This window comes from Nipponia nippon, unplaced genomic scaffold (genome assembly GCF_047370975.1).
Source record: "Nipponia nippon isolate SJK-2023a ecotype South Korea unplaced genomic scaffold, ASM4737097v1 scaffold_3, whole genome shotgun sequence".
Taxonomy (NCBI): domain Eukaryota; kingdom Metazoa; phylum Chordata; class Aves; order Pelecaniformes; family Threskiornithidae; genus Nipponia; species Nipponia nippon.
This window is the reverse complement of record NW_028262347.1, coordinates 42,646,716-42,664,348: the sequence shown is the minus strand read 5'-3', so window position 1 is coordinate 42,664,348 and position 17,633 is coordinate 42,646,716. Positions and strand designations below refer to the sequence as shown.

The following is a 17,633-nucleotide window of genomic DNA, read 5'->3' as shown; positions in this document are numbered from 1 at the left end:
ATAAAATACACATGCTCATACTAAGGAAGAAAAGAACTTCAATTATATTGTTCCAGGGCAATAATCCCAGGCTGCATACAGATGTGCCACTGATGGATGCACACTAACAGGACAAAAAATCAAAGGATGAAAAATCAAAGCAGTGAGCAAATCTAGGTATCACTGAAAGACACCGAGCTGTTCAGTTCAGGATCTATGCAGGAGTGCTTCCAAGGACCAGAGCAACCATGTGTAACTCTATCCTTTGCTGATCCATGCGCTGCCTCCTGCCTGCCCTGAACCTCTGATAAAACAAATGTAAAGCTCCCTTTTAAAATTATTGGTGTCCTCTCACCTGTGCCCATGTGTATACCTGTGTAACACTGGGAGCCTGTTGCCTAAGTGGGAGAGTGCCACCCTGAGCTCCCAAACCCATGGAGGAGCCTTAATTCTGGAGGATTTCGAATCCTCTTCAAATGGCTATGCGGGACTTTCAATACCTGCTTTTTCCACAGACTCCCTGGAGTGTACAAACACCTATCCCAACACTTCAGCCAGTGTTGACAGTATCCCTCCAAGCCCAAAGCAACAAGTGCACATTTTACAGTCTACGAGCCAACTTCGTTATTTTTCTTGCTAGGTAATGCACAAAGATTGGGCCCACAATCACCTATCACTGCCTGTGCTTCAAATTTTTTTTCCAGAATACTCTGAAGGCAAAAAAAAAAAAAAAGCTACTGAGAGTAAAGAACATACTTATACACATAGACAATGCAAGTAGTTAATTAGCTGCGGCTTCTGAATTAATATTCAGGAGGCCACACACATTTTTATTTCCTGAGAGGCTGGTCTCCCATCTTAGTTATGTCTAAGGTGTCTTTTATTAAGGTACCAAAGTTCAATCAGCAAATAGTTATGATTTTGTGAAACTTTACATCTTTCCTTACAGAACCCTCAGGTCCCTGCAGATGCACTTTGTTGTACCTGCCTTCCCAGCCACCACCTAGCAGATGTTTTCAGTTCATTGGTAGGAATATAAAAACAAATATGGGTAACATTAATGAGGTAGTCTGACCTTAAATAACAATTATCAATCACAGTTATTGATTACAGGAACTGAAGGCTAAAACTGTGTTTGGAGCCAGGTATGGAGACTGCACTGAGCTGCAGTCGGCACCAAGGGAAACCACGCAGGAGTGAGACTTGAGCTGGCTTCAGGCCACGACCGCCACGCAGGCAGTGACACACCAGACCAAAGAGCAAGGCAAGACCATGACCAGAGGCCGAGTTCGGAGGAGCAACACGTCAGTATTGCCTGTTTTGGCTCTGGACAAGGAGCCAGCAGGGCTGGGGTCAGACTGGTTATTTAGGGGTAGGAACGTGGGCAGGAGGAGCAGAAATGTGGCTGGCACACTCAGCAGCTAATAAGATCCTACGAGACTGAAAAGCATCCGGGTGGCTGGCTACTGCCGTCTGCCTCGTGGGATTTGGGACGAATAGCTGTAGATTTAGATATTTTTTGAGTAAGCAATCACAGACTCAATTTAATGAAGCAGGATTCCTCCAGTTCACAGAGTGTCAGGAGCATATATTTGCAAAGCAATATTTCATCAACTCATATTTTACCATTTAGAAGAAACTAGAGCTTTGAGCATGCTAGGCATTCATAAATATTTGGAGCAGTACTTGTCTGTGAATTTATATCCCACTTACAAATGACTTAATTATTGTATCACTATCACTCTAATACAAATAATTCCACTTTAATGTTATAAACTGCTCTGTAACATGTAAAGTATTTTAAATACTGTGATGTTCTAATGCAGATATTAATGTCTGAATAGCTAGTAGAGAACAATGTAAAAAAAAGGTTTTACTGTTAGGTAGCATGACACAATGTAGTAGTTTATAGTAGTAAATGTATATATTAGTATTTTATAGTACTTAATATATTGATATATGAAATGCACTACTTGGATAGCTACAGATAATTTAAAGATAATATGTTAGCGTAAATGTTAGGTAGAGAAATCACAAGAGCTCTGGGGTACAATTTACTTCATAAACAGATTAATAGCTTGAAAACTAACAAAACTTCTCTAGAACTTTATGAATTCTGGAATTTACTGAAGACTTGTCATAAAATTCATTTATATAATCCTGAATTTACACAGGACATCTCACTTTTACAGAACGAATTTCATTGTGCCTGTCCCTTCCTAAATTGAAGGTAGGAATCATTTTTAACTACCTCTGTATTGCCAGTGATGGCTGGTGCTTATAAATTATTTATATTGAAATCATATTATTTTTCACTGTGTGTTAGCAGTGAATTCATGACTGGCTGATAAGCTATTAAGAAGTAATCAGAGAATCGGTACTTGGGCCCTTGACACAATAGGAAAGTTTCTTTCAGAATCCCTTTAGGGATTTTGCAGAAAGCCACTTTTCACCACTTCTTCTGAGTTCCTTGTTATTTTATCCGCTATTAATTATTCCTCTGGAGCTGAAAAAAAGCTATTCCAAAGTGATATTTTTTCAAGAAGTGGTTTATAACACATGCACATTTGGATTAACAAGTCTGCTTTCTGTCTTTTCTCTCTGCGTAGTTTCCCTTTTGGATCAGATTACCTCTTCACCTGTACGGCCTCTTGTTTGGATGAATCCGCCATGCTTAAATGCTGCTTTATAACCAGGTATTTCTAGCTCGCTGCAGATTCATTCACCCAAGGGACACTTACTCACTGTAGCAGCTCTAGGTTATCATCTAGACCTTTCAGGAATCTTGACTATCTTTCTTGTCCTCCTGGCATTTGCAATAATACTGAGAATTGTGGCTTGCTGGCACAGCAAATTCATGAGAAAAGGTATCCTGAGGACAAGGACCACATCTGCCGCAAAACAGCAGAGCTGCGATAATGGAAAGGAGTGACGCATGTGATCATATTTGCACATCTGCCCACGCCTGGAATTTTGCAGCCACCATCAAGTCCCAGCAAGTAATTCCAGAGCATCTGAGGAAGAAGGGACCCAGGTGGCCGCTGAGGGCAGCCAGGCGACCTCGGGAGGAGATGTCACCCTTACAGCCCCAAACGCAAGCCAAACAACCAGACCCTATGTATACTCTCTGCATTTCAGACCCAGACACCACTGTGGAAAACAGAAAGGAAAACCAGCACTAAATATGCAAAATAAATATACTGGGCGATTTGTGTTCCAGGTGCTCTGGGGCACCATCAGCTTTGGCAGGTATGAGCTGCCTAGACTACTTCTGCTGTTTGGCTTCCTTTTCTTCACTTTAGGTGCTCAAAATAGCACTAGAGAATTTAGGTTGATTCAGTAAATGCATACGCTTACATTTGAGCTCATCCTCTAGGCCATGTATTGTCAGTAGACAGAAAGAGGCATTTCTAGGGCACAAGTCATCCCACCTTCAAGCAGACAATTAAAGCAGCCCAGGTGAATTACACTGTACAAGAGCTTATCTTTCTCCTCTATTAAGGCAACCCAGGAAAGCTGAGATATTGAAGCTGAGAACATCTGAAGTTAGGTGGAATTAATTCTACCTGTTATTTTTAAAGGCTTTGGTTACTTCATGTAGCAAATCCCACAGCTCTCGCTGAACTTCCTCTCCTTTGCTCTTCTCCCATCCTTTGCAACTTCCCTTTATTTTTCTGCCTAATTTCTGCCCTTCATCCTTTTTCAGCTAATGTTGAAATACCACAGAGTTCTTAAGAATGGCAGGTCTGCTTATTGCAGTGGGAGACAGAGAAAGATGAAAAGTAAAAGCATCAAAATAAAGCAACAAAACAAAATGACAAGCAAAAACTCCAAAGCAGTTTTATCAGTACCCTCAGCTTTTAAATACTGTTATATTTCATAAGAAAACTGCCTAAATTAGGCTACAGATATGATTTGAAATGCATAGAGATTATAAGACTAAATGATGCAGAAGCAGTCTGCTCTTCTGCAGAACACTAAAATGCTATATTTATAACCAGGACCCAGCATGGCGTTATAGAAAGAGACCTAATAAACAGCAGAGAATATAGCCAAATTTCAGTTCCCCAAGTATGAAGGCTTTCTTTACCCATGCAAATCTGTCACGCAAATCATAGAGAACAATTTTGATCCGCCTTCTACATGAACATTTTGGAATTAAACAGACAGACATGTGAGTGCCGTGTATGTTAGACATGCTGTGCTACGGTTATGGTGGTTTTAAATTAATAGTATTACACTGCATATTTCATTATGAAAAATTTAGCTGAGATTTTTTTCACAGCGTTTCAATCTCACATCCCCAACCATCAAATCTCAGCAAGGCTTTTATGTAAATATTACAGAATCCCATAATAGTTGAGGCTGGAAGGGACCTCTGGAGATCATCTAGTCCAAACCCGACTCAAAGCAGGAACACCTGGAGTTGGTTGCTCAGTGCCATGTCCAATTGGGGTTTGAATATTTCCAAGGACAGAGACTCCACAATCCCTCTGGGCAACCTGTGCCAGTGTTTCATCAACCTCAGAGTAAAGAATTTTTTTAATATGTTTAAATAGAATTTCTCATATGTCAATTAGTGCCCATTGCCCCTTGTCTTTTTGCTGGGCACCACTGACAAGAGTCTGGCTCTGTCTTTACTACCCCCCAGCAGGTGTTCATAAACATTGATAAGATCCCCCTGAGCCTTCTCTTCTTGAGGCTAAACAGTCCTGGCTCTCTCAGCCTCTCCTCATATGACAGATGTCCCAGTCCCTAACCATCTTCATGGCTCTTTTCCAGACCCGACATATATGACCCTATCTCTCTTCTACTGGGGACTTCACTGAGTCCTTCTACTGGACTGGACCCGGCACTCCAGACACATCTCCCCAGAGCGGAGCAGAGGGGAAGGATCTCCTCCCTTGACCTGATGCAACCCAGGAGGCTGTCAGCCTTCTCTGCGGCCAGGGCACATTGCTGGCTCATGTTCCACTTGGTGTTCACTGGGACCCCCAGGTCCTTTTCTGCAAAGCTGCTTTCCAGCCTATCGTTCCCCACCTTGTCCTGGTGCCTGGGGTTGTTCCTCCTCCAAGGCAGGACTTTACATCTCCCTTTGTTGAATTTCATGAAGTTCCTGTCAGCCCATTCCTCCACCCTCTGGAGGTCTCTCTGAATGGCAGCGCAACCATCTAGTATATCAGCCAGTCCTCCCAGTTTTGTATCCAAGTTTGCAGATTTGCTGAGGGTGCATGCTGTCCTACCATCCAGGTCATTAACGAAGATGTTAAACAGTATTGGCCCCAGTGCTGACCCCTGGGGTACACCACTTGTGACTGGCCTCCAGCTGGACTTTGTGCTGCCAATCACAACCCACTGGGCCCAGTCATACAGCCAGCTTTCAGTCCACCGCACTGGCTGTTTATTTAGTCAGCAGTTTGTCTATGAGGATGTTATGGGAGACAGTGTTGAAAGCGTGCCTTCAACATAAGTAAAAATAAACATCCACTGCTGTCCCTTCATCCTCTAAGCCAGTCATTTCATTGTAGAAGGCTACTGGGAGGGCAAGACACAATCTCCCCTTTGTAAATCCACGCTGACTACTTCCGATCACCTTCTTGTCTTGCGTGTGTTTGGAAATGGTTCTCAGAAGGATTTGGTCCATCACCTTCCTGGGGATCAAGGTGAGGCTGACCAGACTGTAGTTCCCTGCATCTTCCTTCTTGCCCTTCCTGAAGATGAGTGACATTTGCTTTCTTCCAGTCCTCAGTAACCTCCCCTGATTGCCAAGACCCTTCAAAGACAATTGAGTGGCCTTGCAATGACATGAGCTGCTCCCTCAGCACTCATGGCTGCATCTCGCCAGGTCCCATGGACTTCTGTGTATCCAGTTGGTTTAAGTGTTCCCTAGCCCAATCCTCCTCCACCACGGAGAAGTCTTTCTTGCTCCAAACTTCCCCCCTGTTTTCAGGGACCTGAAATTCCTGAAGGCAAATCTTATCTGTTAAAATTGAGGTGAAGGCGGCATTGAGTATCTTGGCCATTTCTGTGTCATTTGTTACAGTTTCCTGGTCCCATTCAGCACTGGGCCCTTCCTGCTGAGATACTTGTAGAAGCCTTTCTGATGGCCCTTCATATCCCTTAACAGATTCAAATCCTGGTGGGCTTTGGCTTTTCTAATGATTTTCCTGCATGCTTGGACAGTGTTTCTACATTCCTCACAGATCACCTGTCCCTACTCCCACCTCTTGTTATGGTTCCTTTTTATGTCAGAGTTTTGTCAGGAGCTCCTTGTCCACCCATGCAGACCTCCTGCCACCTTTGCTTGACTTCCTGCAAATCAGGATGGACTGCTCTTGAGCTTGGAGGAGGTGGTGCTTGAAAAATCAGCAAACTCGCCTGGACCCCTTGTCTCTGCAGGTCCATCTCCTATAGGATTCCTCTAAGTAGGTCCCTGAGCAGGCCAAAGTCTGCTGCCCTGCAGTTCAGTGTTGCGAACCTGATTTTGCCTTGCTTTATCCCCTCAGTATCCTGAACTCCACCATTTTACAGTCACTGCAGCCAAGGTTGCTCCCAAAGGTTGCTTCACACCCCTGACTGGTTCTTCCTTGTTTGTAAGTATGAGGTCCAGCAGAGTGCCTCCTGTCATTGGCTCCTTCATCATCTGTGCCAGGAAGTAACCATCAACACACTCCAGAAACCTCCTGGACTGCTTTTGCCTTGCTGTGCTGTCCCTCCAGCAAATATTGGGGTGTTTGATGCTCCCCGTGAGGACCAGGGCCTGTGAACATGAGGTTTCTTCCAGTTGTTTGAAGAAGGTACCTCACCTACTTCTTCCTAATCAGGTGTTCTACAGCAAACACCCACAATGTTGCCCTTGTTGGTCTGCCCTCAAATCGTAACCGGTAAACTCCCCATTGGCTTATCAGCCATCTCTAGGGAGAGCCCCACATATTCCTGCTGCTCTCACATAAAGGGCAATTCCCTCTCCTTCCTCTCCTTGAAGGACACCCAATGCACCTGGACCCTCTGTGGCAGCACTCCAGCCATGTGACTTATCCCACTATGTCTCTGCAACCCCAATGAGTTTGTTGCAATGGCACACGGAGCTCAAATTCCTCCTTTTTGCCCTCCATGCTGCATGAGTTAGTGTACAGGCATTTCAGAGAGGCATGCAGTTGTGCTGATTTCCCAGGAAAAGTGTGAGAGCTTTCCTCATAATGTTGTTTTCTTGGCACTTCCTTATTTGAGCGTATATGTTTGAGGTCCCCTTCAGTCCTGTACTGCTGGTTTCAAGGTCTCTCTTTTCCACCCTGCATCTTTTGCTTGCCAAGCCGGTCCACCGCTTCCTCACTTGACTGTGGGTTGTCATTGCCCTCTCCCATCACTCCCAGTTTCAGTCTGTCTTCACCAGGTTGGTCAGCCTGTTGGCAAAGATGTTTCTCCCCTGCTTAGTCAGGTGGGATCCCATCTCTTCCCAATAGTCTTCGATCCTCACAAAGGACCCATGGTCATAAAAAACAAATCCCTGTCATTGACACTGGCTGTGCAAACAGAGGTTGATTCAAAGGATGCATCCACTCCTTGTCAAGCCCTTCCCCCTCAGGAATCACAGGATCAAGGACAAACCCATTTCAGCCACCGTGCCCGGAGTCATGTAGTCATGCTCAATACACTCCAGGTCTCCCCTGGTAGCAGCATTGGTGTCTACCTTGAAGAGCGGCAGGGGTTAACAGTCTGAGGGCTGGACAAGCCACATCAGTATCTCCACAATATCCCAGATCTGAGCCCCCAGCAAGCAGCAAACCTTCCTAGACAGCAGTTCAGGTCAGTAGATGGGGGCCTTCATGCCTGAGGATTGCAGTAATATTACTATCCAGCACGATCTTCTGGTCAAAAGTTTGCATTGGTTATTGCAGTAAACAGGATTTGAGCATCTTAGAATCCCATCAGTACAAACTCTTCCAGACGCCCTCTGGGACAGAATGGGTGTCAGTCCGCGACAGACTGTCCTGAGAAACTGTATCTGGGAACATGCAGGGATAACGTGAGATGCTGCAGCCGTTGACCCAAACTCAAAGACCTTCAGCTGAATATCTTTCCCTTTCCTCTTTCCCCCTCTCAGCTCTAGCCCCAAGCCAAAGCAGCAGAGGAAGCAGTATAGGAGTAAAGAGAGAAAATGATAGAAAAAAATTTTAAATATGCACCTTTTCTTACAAATTTACTTAAAAGAGCTTGTTCATATCCCTATTTTGACATTCTTCAGACAGCTTTTGCTATGCACCTGATCAGTCTTTGAATGCCAGCCACCTGAAGTGCTGTGTTTCGAACTATAATTTTGAGACACTAAGTTATATAAAACCTTAATTTTTTTGCTGACTGAAGTTAGGTAGCTGCAATTCTTTCCACCCGCATTCTGTGCTGCTATGTGATGCCAAGGCACCTGCCTTCAGGCAGAAATGTTGTCCATGTTGCTAAAAAAACAAAGTTTTAGAAAAAGGTATTGAGAAGAGCAAGTAGTCTATATCCGTGTCTGTGCTTACTGAAGGTTCACCGTCTTCTGAGAAATCAAGCTGCAAGGAAGGAAGGAAGGAAGGAAGTAGCTCTCCTGTGCCAGGTCGTACTCTGACTAGAGCTGCTGAGAACTTTTTTTTTAAAGGGCAAGGTCAGAGATTAAATTGGTAATTGCCAATTCATTGAAAATTAAATTGCTCCTCTGAAAGGGTTAGTCTTAGCAAATGTTCCAACTCAAAAAGAGTACAGGACGAAAACTTCTAAAATTGTCAGGGTTTCCTAATAAAATGGAAGACTTGAGCTTTGTCATGGTTTTTAATTGCAAAATTAGATTTAATGCTAGTAAAGGCATAGTGAAGTGGTAAAAATCAAAACAAAACAATTGCAGATGATCTAAATGGAATGTTTGGATTTGCTCCCCCTGTGATGTTTTGGGGGGGAGAAGAGGAGGAAGGGACTACAGTCCACGACGATGGGTTATTGTCTTTTCCTCCCTATTTGGGATGCTATGTTTTCATATGGCTCAGAACCATTTCCTGCCCCGTTCTGGGGCTGAATATGTATATCCCAGCCCTGCCAGGGGTGCGACTGTGGGCATTTTTAGCAGTTAACAGAGAGTTCTGGCAGTGGCAAATACACCCTGCTACAGTGAAAAAAACCATATCAAATCAAACTCCAAACCATTAAACCCGTGGAGGTCAAAGAACCAGAGTAGTTTAAGGGAGTGAGCTTCCTCCTCGCATGTATAAGGTAACTATGAGAGAGTTGGGCAGCCTTTAGGCAATATATTACTTACATCCTTACGAGACCACAGCAAAACCCTTGACTGTAACTATCAAATTTCATGGCATTTTATTTTAGCACGTGACGTGACCAATAATACTAGAAACAAGGACCCCTCTGTATGTAGTTTTACTGTTGTGTTAGATACATGAGGACCAACCACAAGCACTACAAGAGATACAGCTTCTTCTATTTAATGTCTTTTTTTCTTATGACTTAACTAATTTATTTGCATTATAAAGAGATTTGTTCTAATGTAATAACTTAATAATTCATCAGTTTCCACACACGGCTTCTTTAAAAAGTCTATTCTACAGTGATATTTCAGTTAGCACAGTTTTTTTTTTCTGTTAGAATTATTTCACAGTAAGGGCAATATTTTACAAAAAACACCACAGTGAGTTCCAGCCCCCAGCAATGACCCTAAAGAACACCAAGTGCACCGTACTTGGCATTTTAACTTCTGTACTATCTCTGAAGTACTTGTACATCCATTTCTTCATCAATTTCAATACACCTGTATCATTTACTTTTTTCCCCAGTTTATCACTCCACACTGTATCCCTATTTTCTTCATCTCTCCCCTAGGTTTTTGGTTTGTTGGTTTTTTTTTTCTGTTACTTTTGGTTAATATGTTCTGTATCTATGAGCAATCCCTATAGTGTAAGGTAAGAGTCACGATTTATTCCCTGGAGAGTTAAAAATATTGCGAAATGAAAGATGTTGAAGGTTTATTATGTCAAAAAGTGTATAATCACATTTCAGCATTTCACTTTTTCCAAACCATTTAATTTTTCTTTGTCTTTTACTATAGTATCTCAAAGGTTACGCACACTGTATTTCTTTAGTTTGCTGCTACCCCTGTCTGCAAATGTGTTCCCTGAGGGAAAATTTGCTCTCCTTTCACAAAAGCAGAAGCAAGTGCAAAACAGAAATCTGTGAGAGGTGTTCATTCAGCTCTACACGGGGATTTGCATGATTTGCCATGTGACAGTTCAGCAGAACTTTCTATGCTGTCTGTGGCACTGTTTATAAACTATGACTTGCTTTCTGGGATGATGCACTTTCCTTTAGAAAACAAGTAGTTCCTCAAAAAGAAAACAATACGTGGAGGAACTAACGACAGCCCCGTGCCGTATCATTCATTGGCTAGCCACGTAATTTGGAATAATCATTCAGTAAGAGTTGAAAGAATTGCTTTTTGCCACAAGAAAGCAATTCAGTCTTTTAAAAGGAATACTCTGGATTCACTGTTTTCATTGTGTACTGGTAAACCTAGTACTTCCGCACAGGATTTCATCGCGGTTTGAAACTGTACCGAGGAAAAGGCATCTCTTTGTGGCACTTGGGGAACCTTGGGGTTTTTATTTTGTAAATGGTTCAGTGAGGGTGTTCTCATTTTCGGTGGCTGATGATAACTTCCATGGTGATTGTAACTCAGCCAGCGACCACAGACAGAAGCAGACAAGGAGCACTCATATCATCCTTCGTTGTAACTCAGTGCTCACATGAGGAACGCTGCCAACAGATTTCAGGAGAGGGTAACCTTGGGCAATCAGTACTTTGGAAAACAGTCAGGGGTGAGCTGATCTGAAATCAGCTACGATCAGAAGAGAACGTGTGGTCATAGCTTTTCATACATTGCAGGTTTGAAGTGCTGAGCAGGTCCTGAGTCCTGTAAAACTGAGCCTTTGGTAGGTGCCAAGCGCGCCTAATACTCTGAAGGGGTGCCTAGGTGTTCATGTAATCAGATCCAGGTCCATACTAAGGACCTTTTGCATTTTTCTGTTGGTACAAAAGGGACTGAAAGCAGCTTAAATGTTCAGTGAATCGCCTGCCACAGAGGAGTTCTTGATCCGAAGTAAACATATCAAGCTCCGTGACCAACACATTTTCCTAAGCTAAAGCACGGTCGCTTTAGCTTAGCTGTAGCCTGAACGCAGCTCAAGCACACAGGATGCATGCTGTGCTTAGGAAGAGTGAGCCTGGATGTGAGTGCCAAACTCATTTGTTGCAACAGGCTGTTACAGAAATACTGGCTTAGCCTTCTGCAACTGCTTCAGCGCTTGACCTTCTTCAGGCCGCTCCACGTACAAACCTAGGCCTGTGCTCCGGCCCCGAGTGTCCTCATGGCCTCTGCCTGGAGATCGCCCCTGCCTGAGCCGCCCTCTACAGCCAGCGTGCAAGTCGGTGATGCAAGCTGTGGGGGGAAGGACTCAAAAGTGAGGGTAGCTGATAAGGCCTGTGCACTCATGGGAGAGGTCAGATTGCCTGATATTTAATAGCTCCATGAGTAAGACACTCAACTAGCATGTGAGGGACCCGGTTCAAACTCTTCTTCCTCTGATTTGCAGCAGCGATTTGACCTCAAGTCACTGTCCCCAGGAGACTTGCCCCAGCTTCCATGCCACAGGGCAGTTCTCCTCGTCTCTCTTACCAAAGCTCTTCCAGCTTGGAGAAAACACTGTGTCTCTGCACATTCAGTGACCACATCTGCACATTTCTTACATGTATGTTTTATGGCTTTTAAAAAGCTTCCTTTCAAGATGTAACATTTTGAAATATAATGCATATTTGTGAGAAAAATATACCTGTGCCAGTAACTAATGCGTCCTCGGGTGATTTAATTCCCATTATTCAAAAAAATGACGCTAGTTTGACTTTCTGTGCAATACCAGGGCAATACTCCCAGCTATCCAGCCAGATTGAAACTAAAAGTTGCAGAGCATGCTTTAAAGCATGGGAAACACACAGGAAGATGAAAATTCAAAGCAGAGAAAAATATATGGGCCATTAAAACTCAAGTACAGGTTTAATTTCAACTCAAGGCTAACTTTAAAGTTTCTTTAGTCTCATTGTCACAACTGCACAAATGTCAGGATAAGTTGAACCGTTTTGAGAGCAAAACAACCCTGCATGTGCATACAATTCAGGTATTGTAAGAAATAGGCTCGTCTTTTCCTCTTTCCATACACAGATGGCAGGTGCCACGTGGAAGCAGGAGTGGTGTCCATGTCCTCTCCCTTGTCCCTTCCTACTTAGTCTTCAGAGAAACTTCTGATTAAAAAATGTTTTCGTAACTGTTGTTTTTCAAAAACTGCCAAAGAGCCCTAGTACAAGGACTTGGGTTTTACTTGACTGACCTGAGTCATGCAAAACCCCTAACAGACATCTGTGAATTTTGGACGAAAGGGCATTTCCCTCCAGTCTAGAGGTACGTTTCCAGCTTAGACCTGATTAGACCTGTCCCCACTCCTTGGCCCCTGCTGTGGACTAGCTTACTCTCTACTCCACACTGCTGGCTTCCGCACATCTCATTTCCTCTGTACATCACTCCTCTATAGGGGTCACTGGGTCTCACCTCGGGGTTCTGCATGTCACGAGGTGGCAGGTCGCAGAAAACAAGCAAGGCCAGCCGCCGCCTTGTGAATCACTTGTTTGCAGATGATTACCACTTTAGCTGATTGAATAAAGGGCACGCCTGCAATAGCATATAATTGGTGCTGCAATAAACACCAATCGATTGCTTATTTTTATCGAATGCCTCCTGTACACTTCTGCTCTCGCCATACTCCTAAGCACCGGACACCTTGGATAAATAAAGAACTAGCATCTAGTACAATTTTAAAATCTGAGGGTTGCAAGGGGGCTACAGGTACTTTCATTTTAGAATCACGTAACATCTCCATCCCTCTTTCTCCCTAGTTCTTATCACTTAAACTATGCTCTGCAACCTTCTGCCTCGATCTTTCTTTTGCCTCCTTACACTTCTGCAGTTTCTAGCTATTTTAAATTGCACGTTATGAAAAAAGCCCACCTCCTAAAATTCAACGTGCTGGGGAACAGGGCATCCTTAAGTTCTCTCCATAAACTTCTGTCTTGCAGATGGGATTTCTTTACCACAAAGACATCTGTTTTGGGGGGCTGAGGTTTTCCTGCCATACACTGGAACAAAACGGGTACTGTACAGCAAAGAACAGAATCCTTTATCTTTTGCTTGTTCTTAGCATAGATTGGATTGCAGATACTAGGCAGATCCACCACTTTTTCTTCTTCTTTTGCTTTCTGCTGTCATTTCCGTTATTTAAATAGCTACAGTTAGACTGCAGATGGATTTAGACAAGTAGATGCAAGAATTTAGTAAGAGAATGAACATTAAATATGTGGTAAGGGATATATCCTCAGTAAACAGCTCTTCTGCCATCACACAGTGTGTCTGTCCATCCCACCTGCCTCTAGCAATGTTTGCAACCATTGGCTCGTTCCAGCCAAGAGGAGCGAAAAGTCTCAAAGACATTCAGGTTTCTATAAGTTTAGTGTAGATCACAGATATCGTCTCCAAGCGTGCTCCATGCTATTACTGAAGACCATGTGCATGGGAGAGAAGCCCTAGCAAGAAATCAGTTTTAGGAAAGTCTTCACTTGGAGCTTGCAGTCAGGCATGAGGGACGTTTGTAGGAAACCAGGCTGCTTAGGTCTCTGGCAGGCAAGTATGGCAAGTTAAAATGGGAGGGTTGAAGCTGTTGCTGCCTCTGGCTGCCCATCCCGGCCAAGGCAGGAACGATCGAAACTCTGACGAAACAGCATTTGAACCACCATGGTTTCCAGCTTTGTCTTTTAAGGTCAGCTGGTGCTGACTGTGGTTTCGCGGTACCTGTAGCCTTTGCGAATAGTGTCTACCTGTTACAGTAAGTCTGTACCTGCTTGACGGATGGCTGCTATTTTTGCTCTGGTGCTGTCAGAAACCGTCCCAGTTCAGGTTTAAGGCAGCACTACAGCGGTCGGGGCGGCACTGCATCCCGGCCCCCTGGCAGGTCCCCCCTCGCCACCCTCCCGCCGGGGAGGAGGTGCTTTCTGCGCCATGCTGGGGCCCACCGAGCGGGGGAACAGCTCCGGCTGCCGCAGCTCAGCCCAGGCCGGGCGGCCCCAGCGCCTGGCGGGTTTGCGGGCAGGGTGCCACCCAGCCGCGGGCCACCGGCGCGCCTCTCCCCTCGGGCCCGCGGCGGGGACGAGCAACCAGCCCGCGGTACGTGAGAGGACACACGTCCCGGGGATGACACGCCCGGGCCTTCCCTCTGCGCCTCCTCCCCGCCCGCCTGCCCGTCGCGTCCCGCCCGTCGCGGCGGCGGCGGGCAGCGGGGGCAGAGCACCCGCCAGGCCAGGCCCCAACCGCCTCGGCTAACGGCCGGCGCGCGCCCGGGGCGGGCGGCGCGAGGGAGAGCGCGCGCGCGCGTTGCCAGGAGACGCGGGGCGCGCGGGGGAAGGGGGGGGGGTTTACGTGGTGACGTTAATTCTATATGAGCGCGAGCGGCGGGAGCTCGGGTCTTTTTACCGCCAGCCGCGCGGCGCCTCCTCCTCGCTCCTGAGTCACCGCCAGCCCCGGCCCGCGCAGGTACCGGGCGGGGCGCCGCGCCGCAGGCCAACGCCGCCCCCGGGCCGGGGGGCTGCGGGCGGGGGTGAGCGGGCGGGCGGGCGAGGGAGCGAGCGAGCGGGGGGCGCTTGGCCCCCGCTCCGCCGCGGGGAGGCCGCAGGTGCCGGCCTGGCCTAGCGGGGCCCCTCGGCCGGCAGGGCGCGGGGGGCCGGCGGTGCCCTCGCGGCCCGCGGGGTGGCGGCGGCGGCGGCGGCGCCGCGGCTCGCCCGGCCCCTCGGCAGGGAGCGCTGCCCGCCGCCCGCTCCCGCGCCTCTCCGCCGCGCCCCGCGGAGGGGCCGGGCCGGGCTAGGCCGGGCCGCGCTGCCCGGGCCAGCGCGGAGGGGAGGCGGGTCCGCCCGGCAACACGTGGGGACGGAGCGGGGCCAGCGGCGCCGCCGCCGCGGGGCGCGCCCGGCGCTGCCGGGGAGGGGGAGGGCGGCGAGGCCGGAAAGCCGCACGGGCGGAGCGGGGGTGTGTGTTTGTCTGTGTGTCCGGCCGGGCGCGGCGAGGGGGGCGGGAGGCGGCTGGGGCGGGCGGTGGATGCGCACATGGCGGAGGGGCGGCGGGTGGCTGCGCGCCGTGGCCTTGCGCGGGCTCCCGCGCCTTGTCCTCGCTGCCGTGCGGGAGCCGCGGTGGCCGGGGCGTGCTGTGCTGTGCTCTGCTCTGCTCTGCTGTGCTGTGCTGTGCTCTGCTGTGCTGCTCGCTGCTGGCAGGGGGACCCAGAGATTCAGCCCGGGGAGGGCAACTCTTGCTTCCTGCCTCAGGAAAGAGCGTTTTTCTGTTTTCTGGAGTTCAGCACTGGGTGCCTGCTAGCTGGTATCGCCGAAATGAGGCCTTTGCGTTCCTCCTGGTGGTAGATGTGTCCATTGTCCGCAGTAGCGGATACAGGAGGTGCGTGATGTCTGTCACCAGGGAAGACTAAGACGCTACCTGAAAGGTCTAGTGACTACAATTGGAAGTATTGGTTTGTGTTTAGCATTCCTATCTATCTGTCTGCATATAAAACGTATTCCGTCTACTCCATATTGGATATTTAGGGGACTTACACTGCCAGTCCCTGTGAGGCTTTCGATACTTAATATCAAACCTTCCCCATTTGCTTGCAGAAGCAAACACAAACCTTTTTTTCAGGTGACTGTGGCATAGTAGTAATATGGCAGCATCTTCCATGCTTTGTCTCCAAGCACATTGCAGTTTTGTGCGTGTCCATTTGTGTTTGAAGCCCTATGGAGATACACTTGCATTTCACAATTTCACGTTCTAACTCCTTTGAGGAAGGTAAGGGAAGTGGGCACTGAGTGTGCAAGGTATGACAAATACTTTCCTCTGCTTACTCCCTCTGTTGGGATTTTAACATCTGATGGTGGACATTACATTAATCAGGCAGGAGATAGTGCCTGATTATTTTCATTTCAATCATGAAATAAAACTTGAGAGAAGAGCTAAGGCCTAAGGCTGTGTACAGCTGCAGGTAGTTTCTGACAAAAATGTTAGTAGCTTGTTAGTAGCTTGTTAGTAGCTTGTTAGTAGCTTGTTAGTAGCTTGTTAGTAGCTTGTTAGTAGCTTGTTAGTAGCTTGTTAGTAGCTTGTTAGTAGCTTGTTAGTAGCTTGTTAGTAGCTTGTTAGTAGCTTGTTAGTAGCTTGTTAGTAGCTTGTTAGTAGCTTGTTAGTAGCTTGTTAGTAGCCTTCCTGCTGTGCCCATTTTACAATGGTACACTCTTGAAAGAAGGAGAAAAGCACTGTACTTGGATTGAAGCAAGCTGAATGGCTTCCAGTCTCTTGTAAATCCAGAAATTATCTTAATTCTTAGGGCAAAATAGAATTTGAAATCTGCATACATAGACATTTGAGTGACTTGGATGCCTCTATACCAGACAAAAGCTGAGGCCACTCAGGCTTCAGGTATCTGAAACATTGATATAAGTGCTTAGAATAGGCCATTGATACCTGAACTTCTGTTTGTGTGGCCCACTTATTCCTGTGAAAGTGGTATATATTAGCAATCTCCCTTCTCTGCTTTTTTTGTATTTTGTGACAGGTCTTGCATATCATGTGTTCTGGTTTCTGGGGACAGAGGATTGTAGAATGAGGGTCCTGTGCACAGGTGGTAGATCTGGTGTTTTTCAGAGCCCCTGGCCCTTCTCTGGCATTCCCAGGACTAGGCAGCAAGTGTTGGGACTGCTGGAAGTGTACAGCAGTAGCGTGCTGCATCTGTGCAGCCAGCCCAGTGTTACTGGAAGAGCCAAAAGCACTGGATCTGCTGTAGTGGGGGGTGTGTGTGTACACAGAACAGTAATGCTCTTGCCATCCTTGTGCTTCATCTAGCCCACTACCTCGCTCAAAAACTGTTCCTGGGAGCAGGTAGGGGACTTGTTGTGGTGATCTGCTTACTGAACACCCTGGAAATGGGTGGTCTGTTTTTTTTCCTTAGCTTCTTGCATAACTGACAATGAACATGTGTGCACAAGTGAAACTGAAAGCAAGGCATTGTGGGTATGTATGCTATGAAGCTTTGTTAAGAGTTTTCACAACCCTGAGTGAGACCTGAGTCTGCCAGGCTGAGACCATTCTCTTTAATACAGAACTCCAGATCTTCAAGGAAACTTCATCTTACTGTACTGTCAGTTGCATTGGTATAAATCTGTTTATTCACTTAGCTCCTAAAAGTTGAAGTAATTGTAACAAGGAGAACTTAACTCATTGTGGCAGAGATTATATTCCCTTGGGGAATAAAATAGCTCCAGGATTTGAATTTCAGTAGTGAAAAATCTCCGGGGAAATAAGCATCTTCTATTTTGAATTCTTGATCAAATCCTTTGGTGAAAGCTGGTTTGTTCCAGTAGACCAGTGGGTGTAATGAACATGTCTATGGTATCTATACCTTTTTGTTAATACGGTTGTAACCCAAGTTATCTTCAGGTTCTACAAACATGCTGTATCTCGGACTAAAGGTCCGATTATTATTTCT

The 17,633-nt window shown here is 46.5% G+C and overlaps 1 protein-coding gene across 3 annotated transcripts in view; it reads left to right on the top strand.

The window, feature by feature from the left end:
* The first annotated feature begins 14,178 nt into the window (after positions 1-14,178).
* Positions 14,179-17,633, top strand: part of NAP1L1 (nucleosome assembly protein 1 like 1) — a 37,224-nt gene continuing 33,769 nt past the window's right edge. For 2 of the 3 annotated variants that reach the window (XM_087766004.1, XM_087766002.1), the window contains exon 1: positions 14,526-14,647. The gene's annotated coding sequence lies outside the window, so the exon portion shown is untranslated. Of the gene's footprint in view, positions 14,282-14,525; positions 14,648-17,633 lie in introns of those variants that run through there. The other variant, XM_087766003.1, reaches the window with a different exon arrangement.